The sequence below is a fragment of the Cupressus sempervirens genome, chromosome 11, assembly GCF_028749045.1.
Source record: "Cupressus sempervirens isolate cs-2001-9-10 chromosome 11, ASM2874904v1, whole genome shotgun sequence".
In the NCBI taxonomy this organism is placed as follows: Eukaryota; Viridiplantae; Streptophyta; class Pinopsida; order Cupressales; family Cupressaceae; genus Cupressus; species Cupressus sempervirens.
The window spans coordinates 362,084,756-362,097,585 of record NC_143128.1 but is presented as its reverse complement, the minus strand read 5'-3'; the positions used below and the strand labels follow the sequence as shown (position 1 = coordinate 362,097,585).

Genomic DNA, 12,830 nt, shown 5'->3' with positions numbered 1-12,830 from the left:
GTTAGTATATTTTTTTTAGAGGCAAGATAAATAGAATGACACCCTACAAAAGTGGCAAGAATAATGTCAAATGTAAATAAAATTGTTATGTCCCAAAAAGAATTATATAAGAGGTAAGCCAATCACATTAGTAATAAAAAATAATTTATAATTATAAAATTTAAAATATTTGCATTTATATGAAATGTATTAAAAAATAATAAATTCTAATTAGATAATACAACTTTTTTTAATCTTAGAAAAATAAAACTTATTATGATAGTACTTAAAGTCTTACGCCAAGAACTAATAAAATGAAATTATAATCAAACAAGCTTTCAATTAATCAAAGGTTTGAATGATTGATTTTTGGATCTATCAAGTCCATGCATCACTTCTTCTATTCAATATGCTTCAATCATAAAAATCCATCCAATTAAATGAAAGTATTGATATTAACAAAAAAAATTAAAAAATTATGACATGGCCAATAAAACATCATTTTCACTACTATATTATTCTACATGTAATAGTCAACACATCAATATATATTGTTACGACTATAAATATTAAATATATTTTTACAACACACGTCAATATATATTGTTGTAATTGATTGAACTTTCTATTAACATATGGAGATGAGTTTTCTATTTCATTGAGTAAGTCACATACACCATTACATTAATTTTTCCTCTTGTTAATTGCCAAGAATATTAGGTAAGGAATGTACATCATCTCACATGATACTTGGCTATTGCCAACTTTTAGAAGGCATAAAAAAAAGTCCAATAAGATTATATATATATATATATATATATATATATATATATATCAAATGCATAGTAGTGAACACAATGGATAGGTTGGGATTTCTTAGAGAATGGTTTTCCATGTTGTGTTGCATGTTCTCCAATTGTTACAGTGGTGAAGGGTTTGTGGACGCCATAGAAGGCCAACATCACCAACCTCAATGGTCTCAGAAGGGCTCCTCCTCTACTCACTAGGTTTTCCTCAATTACTTTCAATACAAGGCAAATGATTAGGTTGAAGTGCAAACATGAACTATGTTGTAGGAAGATGTTTCAGAGGATAATGTGGTGGCCATAGAAGATTGTCAAAAATTTGAATTCAACATTGAAAAAAAAACATGTGACCTTGTGACTACAATTTGGCAGAGATCATTTAATTTATTATTAGTTATGTTAAAAGTCTTTAAATATTTGATTCTCCCATTTCTAATTGTTTGATTTGTTATAGGTTTTGTTATATGTTGTTAATATTTGATTTTTATATTTCTACAGAAAACCATTTGAAGATTGCAACAATTTGTCAGAACACTGGGAGGCACCGCACTCGGTACTTTATTGAATTAATGGCGATGCATGTGAACATCATGGTGGGAATGTTCCTAGGGCTTATAAAAATATGTAATAAAACACATCCAATTGTGTGCCAGTTGTGATGCCTAAGCAAGAACTCAAGTGGTCAATAGGATGAGGCTTTATGGCAAAGTCAAATGTTCAAATCATACCAATCCTATTGGTTATACACTTACACTTTGCCTTGGTGCAAGCACTAGTTTAATAAAAATATAAACTAAAGAGTACAACAATTTGTTTGATTTCACTTTAGAGGATAAACTAACAAAAGATTTGACATTTGCGTGAATGCACACATTGGTAGCTATGTATGTGGCATGTAGTAGCATCCACCCTAAATGAAATTTGTGGCAAGATAACCGCTGCCTCCATGCCATATCAGAGCATCAATCAAAATGACAATTATTTGTTTTTAATAATTTAATTAAATTTTAGTTTAATATTGTATTGTAAATTTAAGTTCTATTACTAGAAATCGCACCTTTGTGCCCAATAGGTACACAAAATAAGTATGGATGACCAATTCAATGGGATTAAATTGTTTGATAGGTATAGATAGTCAATTCATTAGAAAAAAAAATTAGTGTAAAGGAAAATTTTGCATATGTATTAGAATAAAAGAATGGACCAACTCATTGACCATTAAATAATAGATGTTTGCATTATTGAAACCTATAAATATGCAATCATAAAATTAAGAACCTAGAAAATAATCATTGTGAACTATTTCAAACCTAAGCAAGATTCACAAGAATTGTAAATGAAATAAATTTTCTCCGTCTAGTTCTGAATGTCACATATGAAAAACCTTTGCTATAAATTGAGAAAAAATTAATTCAATAAAAATGAAATAATAAGTGGGAAGTAACAACAACTACTTTGTCAAAATGGACGAGTGTTATGAACAGGAGGTTGAGAGAGGTGGGCAGAGGGAGGAGTTTGAATTTGGGTGGTAGGATTGCAACTACTTCAGGGGATAGAGAAGTTGAATCTAATGAAGATGATGAAATAGATGATGAGGAGGCTTGGGGTGAGTGTGGTAGGCCTATTTCTGTTTGGTGGTTGAGGATTTTTTCCACCTAGGCGTGACTGTGTAGAGGGAGTGGAGGTTGCAGTGGTGGTAGTAGCACTAGGGTTGAGGTTGATGACTGCAGGGAGGAGAACCAAGGTGTGGATGGAAAGCATGTTGGGTGTGAGCCTATTTGGAGGTTGATGGCTAAGGATTTGGATGGTGGGGCATTAGTGTTGGTTATCCCCTGGACTGTTTTGGGTAAAGAGGATGATCAATACCAAGATGTTTTTGGGGGTTTGTCCTTATGGAGTCGCCTGTACATTTTTTCCTTCCATGATGGGTGATTTGGTATTCTTGGATGTGGGGGTCCTCATTGTTAGATTATGGTGACTGATCAAGGAAGTACTGTACATACTTCATAAATAGTGGGTAGCCGACATATTATGGCCGACATGTGGCCAACATGTTGTAACCCTAAAATGAATAAAATACTTGTATAAAAGGGTTTAGGGTTAGGTATTTTTTATTATGTTGTGATACGAAATTGGTTCTTGTGGTGGTATTGAGCTGTAAGGGATTACAGATTGTAATCAGGTTGTAATCACTGGATTGTAATAAGATCGAACTTGTTGTTTGGTGGATGTGGCCCAGGGATTGGGTGAACCATGTTAAATCTTGGTGCCTTCTGTTCATTTATGTGTGATCTATTATTTTCTGTTATTGGTTATATTTGCATGTAGTTTTTATTTCTATCTGTGGTTTATCCTAACACTCATGTGATTGGGTTTTGTCCCAATGACAATGATTGTGGCTTCTTGAATAGGAAGGAGATGATTCCTCCCTAGGCCCTTCACAGTTTTGGGCTTGGTGTGATCCCTTTTTTTGTATTGGGGGAAGATTTGGAATGTCCCCTTCCACTCTAGGGGTTGTTGCCTTGCAGGATGATTTGGTTCTGGGAGTTGTATAGGGATAATTGGTTGGACTACTTTGGTATGATCTTCCTTACCTTTTTGGGTCCATCAAAGATCAATTTTGTTGATTGGAATCCCCCCTTGTTTCCCGTGGGACATTGTCTTTCACTCTAAGGGGATCTAGTGCTACTATGATACGATGAATCTTATTATCCTAAGTTGTTTTGGTTTTTTTATTGTTGTGAGACTGTGGAGGCATTTCTCGAGCATCTTCACAAGAGCAATCTTTTGATTCTTCTCTAGGTGGATGCTAGAAATTTTCAAAGGTCCTCCTCGATCATAGTTATTTTTGTTTAAGAAATTTTGATTGTAGGGGGATTTTTCTCCCCACTAGAGTCTGGATCTCATTTGTATCTATCATTAGGAGGACTTTGTTTTCTGTTCTATCTCCTCCCCTAGGGTCTTTAATAGAGATGAAGCTCGATGTGCCTTGCTCACTTGATGAGTTGGTTTTAGGAGTAGTCCCTTTGGGGCTCCTCCTCCTTCCCATTTTCCTAGTGAGGTGGATACCCTTTCTTCTGAGGTGTAAGAATGCTTGGCTGGGAGGATTAGGATGGTGAAATTTTCTTTCTTATGGGGTCAACTGGATCAGAGATGCATATTTTTAGATGGCTGACCAAGATGTTCTCAAAGAATATGCTATGTTTTGGGGATGAGGGTAACCCTCTCTTTTACCCCACGATTTGATTGACCATATAGGGCCTTGTTTCAGCACTTTTCGACTTCTGAGTGCAACCTATGTGTTATTTTTCCTATCTTGCTACTAATGTATTTATGTTAGGCTCAGGTTGGCCCTTGTTTGCTGATATGTTGTTGAATATTTTTCTACAACATCCGATCTACTTTGGGTTTCAGATCCTTGTCAAAATATGGTTGTAATGGGTTTCAAGGCCCCCAAAACATGTTTTGCTAATAAAAATCAACAACTACTTGGTCAAACTCCAAGCATCTGTCATTTTAAAATAAACATGGATTAAGACACTTTCAAATCTGTATTATACGATAATGAACAAAACCTGGGTATAAATGTGGATCTTTAAATTAAAAATAAGAAAAGCCAAAAAATTATCTCCATCAAGGTCACTAGACCTTTAGCAATCTTAGTGTATAATCTTCAAGAAATGGATTACCAATACCCTTGTAAAAATAATCTCACACACCATGTTGGTGTCCCACTTGATTGTCATCTAATAAGATAACCCAACCTTTGACATTACTTTTAAGTATCAATCAAGACAAAGGATGCTCTTTCTTATACTCTAAAAAATCAAGATAGTGAATCTCTATCTTATACTCTAAAGAATAATATACATATTCAATCTTACCATTTCCAACTTTGTGTTATTCATTGTAGCGGTATTTTGTCAAACAATTCACTTGGATTTTGCATGCTTTCATGTTATGCATATCCTCCAATCATGACATTCCTTGAAACCACTTTTATGTCCTTCAAATTATGGAATGCTACCAACTCCTTGAAAACTAGAAGGGAAACTATCAAATTGTAGAAGATTTTAACTACGTGTCCTATAATCATAAGTAGATCGACAAATGGTTTTTCAATTCTGACCACTAATTAAAATTCATGTTCGAGACACATCTCGAGTATGAATCTATGCAAGATTTTCAAATAACTATTGCAACTACAAAGATGGACAAGATGAACGACACTAGTATTATGTAGCATATTTGTAAAAAAGTGATGGTCAGTCATGGCTATCACAAATTTTTATGAGGTGAAGTCTATGTTGATGCTTGGAAGGCTCTTAGTGGTGTGAGCATTGCAGACCAATTACAAGAATGACGTCATGTTCTCTTACAAAGATAATCATAAATAAATGCAAGATTTTCTATAGTTGTAGGACATGATGCTATTGAGGATCATTATATTCTTGGTTGATGTTTCAACATTGGATTTCTTGGAGGTACATCTAGATCTAAATGCTTTTGTGAGATGTGGGGACGATTCGAAGTCCCCTAATATGCTATTGTGAATTGGGCTAGTTTGTGCTTTTATGGGGTTGATTAGGTTGGGAAAGGGAAAGTGTGATGGGACCAACTGGAACTCCTTCAAAAGGATTCTACCACATTATGACCATTCTTACAAATGATGTGATTGTGTATAGTTCCATGCAATTATTAAGGAATGATATGGTGACATTTGGAAATCTTATTTATTAGTTTTAATATATAGAATATATTCTTAGATTTGAATATATTTTGTGGTGAATGTGTGGGGCAAGCCTTAATCCTCTCTTTGCTTGTTTGATTGCTTGGATTCAAACCTTCATCTGTCTTATTACGTTTAAAATTTTAAGAAAGTGGTTTCATACTCGACAATTCTTAAAAATGATGAGTAACTATTTAATTTTTAATTAATATATACAAATGATTTAAATCTACTCCATTATGGTAAATGGTCAATTTTTTATTCTAATTACAAAAGATGATGCCATCAACACCATCAAAGATGAATTAGTGTAGCACCAAATTTCTTGTTGATGGACCCAATTAGGGACGAAAAAGGGTTTGGTGATTCACTAGCTATCAATGTTGCATTTTCCGAGATGGAACTCACACAAATCATTTCAAAAGAATACAAATTTAATTTGTCCTAAAGTCTATGACAATATATGCATCTTCACCAAAAGGGGCAATCAATCCTAGCTTCAAGGCTAGTCCCAAATGCCATTTTGGCTTGGACTCCATTTCAACCCATTTTCATTCATGAATTACAACATCAATTCCTTTGTTTTCTCTTTGAATGTTGGGTTTTGGGTTTCTGAAGTTTTTAAATGACACTAATCAATTAATAATTTGTAATATTATTCTTCACTAGATTCCTAGTGAATAAAACATATCACCATGGAAAATGGAGTATAGTTAGTGGAATAGGTATTTTGATTGCGACGACTGGTTGAAGAATATGCGCGTACCAACAGGATGCTATACGCACAACTGGGCAGGCGTTTGTATTTGGACTTGGCTCAATGAAATTGCGTACGAAAGAGTTGGGAACGGAATTGAAGTCGATCTTGACCTTCAAACAGTTGTTGTCAGTGTATATTATCAAACAATAAATGATCCTCATACAAATAACGTGAGTGGTGTGGAAAATGAGTGTGCGAGACCATCTTCTAATTTTATGGAGTTTTCATTCATGATTTGAGCAAGGAGCTACTTCATCTTAGTTTTGGAGCTGAACCTGAATGGGCCGTTGTAGGTGACATTTATCCACTTGGATACGCATTTGATAAATCAATAGGTCACTATCATTATTTCAAGACAATCCAGATTATTATGATCATAAGTACAACATAAAGTATGGGGTATGCTCAGGGAATTGTGACCTTTGAAAATCTGATTATTTCATGGACATGGCTGCCAAAATAAACAACAACACATTACCCCGCTGCACTCTTCATTATCAGATTTCATTCTGTTTACGCTCTGCATCGGTGGTGAAAACAAACACTTTTAGAAAATATTGGGATGGCTTGAAATATTCAACAGGTATGATTTATATGGGATTACCATTGAAATCGTTGATTGTTTCCCAAGTTGGTCAAACTATCAGTTCTGAGGTAACAACTACAGTGTTTTACAAATGTACTAGACAGCTGTGCATGAATAATGAGGAGAATATATCAACGGCCAAAAACATCTGAACGACTTTCTTTGGTTTTATAAGCTATGAACCGTTGATCTCAACAAAATCCCGAATATCCGAAATCAACGAACAGAATGAAATCCATGGTCGTCCATGTTTAAGGAGAACCGTACACCGTTGATCCCAGAAATCAGATCGAACATTCCATATAGAAAACGCCTTGGGCGTAATTAAAAACAGGAAAATTGTCATCCTATGTCAGCATAGACATCGGCTGCCATGCCATTGAATGGAGAGTGGGAGAATTGGTCGCCTGCATAGCCGGCTTGAAGAAAGTCAATCCATTGTGGGGAACGTCGGTGGAAGATTCACGTTAGTGTCCTTTATGAGTAGTCACCATTGCAGTTTGCTTTGCCGCGTTATAGTAATGATTAAATATAGTTGAATTTGATGTTTGATATGTATGTGGCGCACCATTCATTTCGGGAGCAGCTAAGCACAACTATTAAAATTGGAAGTTTCAATTTCGTACATTTGCCCTTCTCTGTCCTGTTCTAATATTCGAAGTTGTTGAATGCAGGAAAGTTCGTTGGCATTTATAATATGTGTACCATTTCAAATGCCTATAGGCATTCATTATTTGCTCTTCTTTAATTATTGAGGCCAATAGTCATAGTCATTGCCTAAACCATAATGTTTAACGCTGTCACAAGTATTTTCTGCTCAACTTCCCTTGTATTTCCTCCTATTTTCTGCTCAACTTCCCTTGTATTTCCTCCTATTTTCTGCTCATTCCTCATATTTTCTGCTCAACTTCCCTTGTATTTCCTCTTATTTTCTGCTCAACTTTCCTCGTATTTCCTCTTATCCCAAAGCTACCAAGCTTTCAATTCCGTTTCCTGTTCAATTCAATTCCCCTACCTCCACCCACAAAAAAGAGACATGAATGTGGTTTCTCGCTACTTTTAAGAACTTTATCTTTGTCCTGCGCAGCTGCCAAGCATTCTTTAAGATTTGCATTTATATTTTTAACAGTTGATGATAAATTCATTTCCCCTGCCCATTCTTTTTCTGAGTTCAGCGGCCACTCCTATGCCAGTCTCCAATTACGTTTGAACACCAGTGGGAATTTGTGTCAGTTCAGTGTTCAATATTTTTTTCAGTTCTTTCCTTTCGATGGAAAATGCATCCACTTCCGCGCCTCGGGGACACCCAGAAAATGCTTTCAGTGGAATTGCAGCGGAAGCATCTTCAGCATCGACGAAGAAGAGGCATTGGGACGTCTTCATTTATCATCGAGGTTGTGACGTTAAGCACAAATTAGCCAGTACCATCTACCACACCTTAGATCTGCTTGGCTTGCGTGCTTTTCTAGATGAAAATGAGCTCCATTTGGGAGATTCCATACCAGAGGAGATACAGGACGCGATGCGCTCTGCCGGACTTCACATTGCTATTTTTTCAGAGAGGTACGCAGAATCTCCCTGGTGTCTGGCCGAGCTTGCATTTATGGTACGATCTGGCACCAAAATACTTCCCGTCTTCTATCATGTCAAACCCGATGATCTCCGATGGGTGGGGAAAGCGAAAGGGTGTTATGCCCCTGCGTTTTCCCAACTCAAAATGAAGCGCAGGTACTCCTCAGCCATTCTGGACGACTGGAAAAGCGCGCTGCAGAAGGTCTCCTATCTCTCTGGTTACATGCTCGACAGCCATAATGAGTGAGTGATGCAATTTCCTGCTTTAGTTCCCATGTTTCATCGAATCATTTGCATGGTACATATATCATTCTACCATAGAAGTTTGTTGTATCACATTTCCTTTGATTTGTAAATGTATAGCGACGAAGGGAAGCTTCTGAAGAGCATAGTGAATTCTGTTTTGGGAACAATGGAAAAGGTGCCTCTGGAGGTAGCCAAACACCCAGTTGCAATGGATGAGATCGTACAAGGGTTTGAAAGAAGTATTAAGAGTCAGGGTGAGCAGCATGCACAGATTGTGGGAATATTAGGGTTTGGCGGCTCCGGAAAAACTACACTGGCAACAGAGCTTTATAACAGGAAATGCTCTTCCTTCAGTCGCTCCTGTTTTCTGCATGATGTGCGAGATGCCGCATCCAAGAACGCTCTGCATGCCAAACAGAAGAGACTGCTGGAGGATCTCCGTGTACAAAACGTTAAATCCTTTGACAATTATAAGGAAGGCAAGGGAATTTTAGCAGATCGGTTGAAAAGTGTCTGCGTGCTCGTAGTTTTGGATGATGTAGACCACGAGGATCAAGTGGATGCTCTGTTGCCCCCTTTGGAGACCCTCGGATTGGGTAGTCTGATCATTGCCACAACCCGGGAAGGCAGAGTACTTACAAAATGCGGCATCACATCCATCTACACAATGCAACCACTGCAGCATCTTCACGCCAAACAACTCTTGTCTTGGCATGCCTTCTTGCAAGCTTCCCCACAAGAAGGTTTTGATGAATTAGTTGAACTCTTCTTAGGAGCTTGTAGCGGAATGCCTTTGTCTCTCAAGGTCATTGGAGGACAGCTCTATGGTAAGAAGTCCACGGAGTACTGGTATGCTCAGCTGAATAAGATTCGGAAAGCGTTGCCGGAGGATATCAAGGCCATTTTAAAAGTAAGCTTTGATGCCCTCGATCCAGATGAGCAAAATGTATTCTTGGATATTGCTTGTTTTTTCATTGGCGAAGAAACAGGATCGGCCATTCATGTGTGGGATGGATCAGATTCAGGGTGGAGTGGTATTTGTAGTTTGGAAACGCTTGTGAACAAGTGCCTTGTGGAAGTGGACAAGGAAGGGCGTATGAGGATGCACGATCACCTCAGGGATCTGGGAAGGGGCATCGCAACTACATCATCACCATCACGATTCTGGTTTGACAGACAGAGTGTTGTTCATATTCAGGTAAAATTATATCTTATCTGCCATTGATCAATAGCAGGGAAACCTTGGTTGCCTATCGAGTCTTTCTTTTAATTTTTCCCCAAACTGTTTTGAAGTTATGTTGTTTTTTTCAACTTAGCGAGGAATGCCAATTCGGGGGATAATGGCCGCTTCCACGGTTGATCGTTGGATATCATTCAACCGTCTTGATTTAACACCGCCTTTCAAGGAGTACATGGAGATGACGAGAAACTCAAATCTTAGGGATGGATTGCAACTTCTTGCTGTTGCAGGAAATGATTTTACCCACGAATGTGGAGAGCTATCGAGAGGCCTTTTGTGGCTTCGATGGTTTGAGTTCCAGCACAGAAATATTCCGTCGTGGCTCTCATTGGAGAATACTAGAGTTCTAGATATATTCAATGCTCGGGATTTGGAAAAATTGTGGGATGACGCGCGTGTAAGAAATTTGCTCAAGCTTTTTTCAATTAGAGAGAATGATGACGTTTTTCTTTAGAATGTTTTTGACGCTTAACTGAATACAATTGAAAATTGATTGTGTGCAGCGTCCTTTGCAATTGAGGGAGTTGCTAATTCATAATGCCCACAAGCTTCAAAGTCTTCCCAGGTCAATAGAACATCTCAAGCATTTGAAAAGACTATCCTTGGTTTGTACGGAGATCGTTCCTCCACTAAGACTAGTTAGCTTGCAAGAAGAGTTTTGTCGACTTGAGTCGCTGGAGCATCTGGTCTTAAAAGAATGCTGGAAGCTATCAAGTCTACCAAACCGTTTTGGGGATTTGCTAAATCTGCGACATTTAGATTTGAGTGGGTGTAGGAATTTAAAGATGTTGCCTGGGTCTTTTAAGCAGCTGATACGCCTCGAATATCTCAATTTATCATATTGTGTGGAGCTCACCTTAGACTCAGATATTCTAGAAAACATGGCAAACATCAAGGTTTTTGATGTCAGTGGGTGCATAAAGCTAGAAACATTGCCCCACAAGATCACAAATCAGGCTTCTCTGGTAAAACTCAAATTTTATGGCACTGTAGGGTTAAGGGAATTACCATCTAGCATCGGTCGACTAAGAAAATTGGAAGAAGTCGAAATTGTTGGGTGGCCATTGTTGACAAAGCTGCCAATTTCTTTGGAAACTTGTCCAGCTTGGTCACTCTTACACTTGAACGCTGTGAACAGCTATATGAGATGCCGAGTTTGGGAGGATTAGTTAGCTTGGTCACTCTCGTAATTTATAGATGTCCAGAGTTATATGAGATGCCGAGTTTGGGAGGATTAGTTAGCTTACAAACTCTGCATGTCAAGGAATGTTATAAACTAAAGAAAATAGAAGGTTTAGAGAATTTGACGTCACTGGAGGATTTGAGATTATGGACAAACTGGATCTCACCTGGCATACCCAGTTTGCGGGGCCTGGAGGCTGAGTCTGAGAGCAGAGAACATATCAGCTTTTGAGGCTTGCATTCAAAGCATACAAATGGAGGTAATAAAGATTGCTACAAATATGAAATAGCTATTCTACAAAGTTTAATAATTGATTTGCTTAACTGAAGAGTTTTGTAACTGATTTGCAGAAGCACTCGCCATGGCCGGAAATGACATTATGTGGAAGGATATTTCCTAGTGCTCAGTCCATTTTGGACTCATTCACCTTTCCTGGTCTTGTCATCGTTAAACCAGTGAGGGATGTTCAGGGTAATTATTCTTCCCTGAAATGGAGTTTAACATGACGGGAGTTAAAATTATCACATGCGGCTATTGTATGTTATCTTGTCCGGAGTAGACAGAACAATTATATACCTTTAATGCGTAATATAAGAAGAGATATTTGTTGGGTACTACTGAGCGAGGGAGAATGGATAGTGTTAAGCGTGTTGACACAAGTTTCCTCACTTATCAACGATGCAGGGCGCTGCCATGAAATGTTCGTAAATAGCCCCTCAATGGAACTGTACGATGGATGGATAATACTCGGAGAGATGGGCAGCGTTGTTGAAGGTTTTAGGCAACTCTTCCAAACTCTTTGTAAGCAACATCTATAATTTCAAATAAATTATTGTTAGAGTGAAAATTTTAATACTAGCACTTGCACTTTTGACAGGTGCGAGGGTTAAGCCGATATTCTTGTATATCTTTGATGATATTTTTAAGTAGTTATAATTATGTTTGTACTTATAATTAAGTCAAGTGTAGTTTGAGTAAAATATTTCTATTTTCATTTCTTTTTGTAATCAAAATAATTACATTTTATTTGAAAAGTAACATGATTTAGGCAAGCTCCTCTTTTCATATTAAAACATATATTCAATGTTGATATTGTGGTATATTTATAGATCTCTATCCCTCTCTATATTTCTCTCTCCTCACTCTCTCTTCTTCTGTCTGATCACCCCTTCCCCTCTCTCATATTCTTTCTCATCTCCCTTCCCCCTCTCTTTCGCCTTCATCTCCCCTTCTCACTCTCTCTTTCTCTCTCCTCCATCCTTTCACTCTCACTTTTTCTCTATTCTCACTCTCTCTTTCTCCCTTCCATCCCCTTCCAATGTCTCTCTTTCTCCTTACTCTCCCCTTAACCTCTCTCACTCTATATTTATCCTCACTCCCTCTTTCTCTCCTCACTCTCTCTCTCCCTCTTTCTCTTTTACTCTCTATTTCTCTCTCCTATTTCTCTTTCTATCTTCTCTCCCTTGGACCCCTCACTCTCTCTCTTCTCCCCTTCCTTGTCTCTCTCCTCTTACCATGTCTTAGCCTTTCTCTCTACTCTCTCATGCTTTATATGTTCTCACTCTCTCTCTTTCTCTCTCCCCCTTTCCCCTCTTTCATTATTTCTCTCTGCTCTCACCTTAGCCTCTCTCACTCACTCTATCTCTTTACACACACTCTTTCTAAATCTCTACTCCTCCTCCCCCTCCTCCCCACCTCTCTCTCTCTCTCTCTCTCTCTCTCTCTCTCT

The 12,830-nt window shown here is 37.7% G+C and overlaps 1 pseudogene across 1 annotated transcript; it reads left to right on the top strand.

Moving 5' to 3' along the window:
* The first annotated feature begins 8,004 nt into the window (after positions 1-8,004).
* LOC149529567 (disease resistance protein Roq1-like) lies at positions 8,005-11,565 on the top strand (annotated as a pseudogene). The gene is made up of 5 exons (XR_016358551.1): positions 8,005-8,675; positions 8,796-9,876; positions 9,995-10,315; positions 10,422-11,360; positions 11,452-11,565. The product of XR_016358551.1 is annotated as a disease resistance protein Roq1-like (transcript).
* The last annotated feature ends 1,265 nt before the right edge of the window (positions 11,566-12,830 follow it).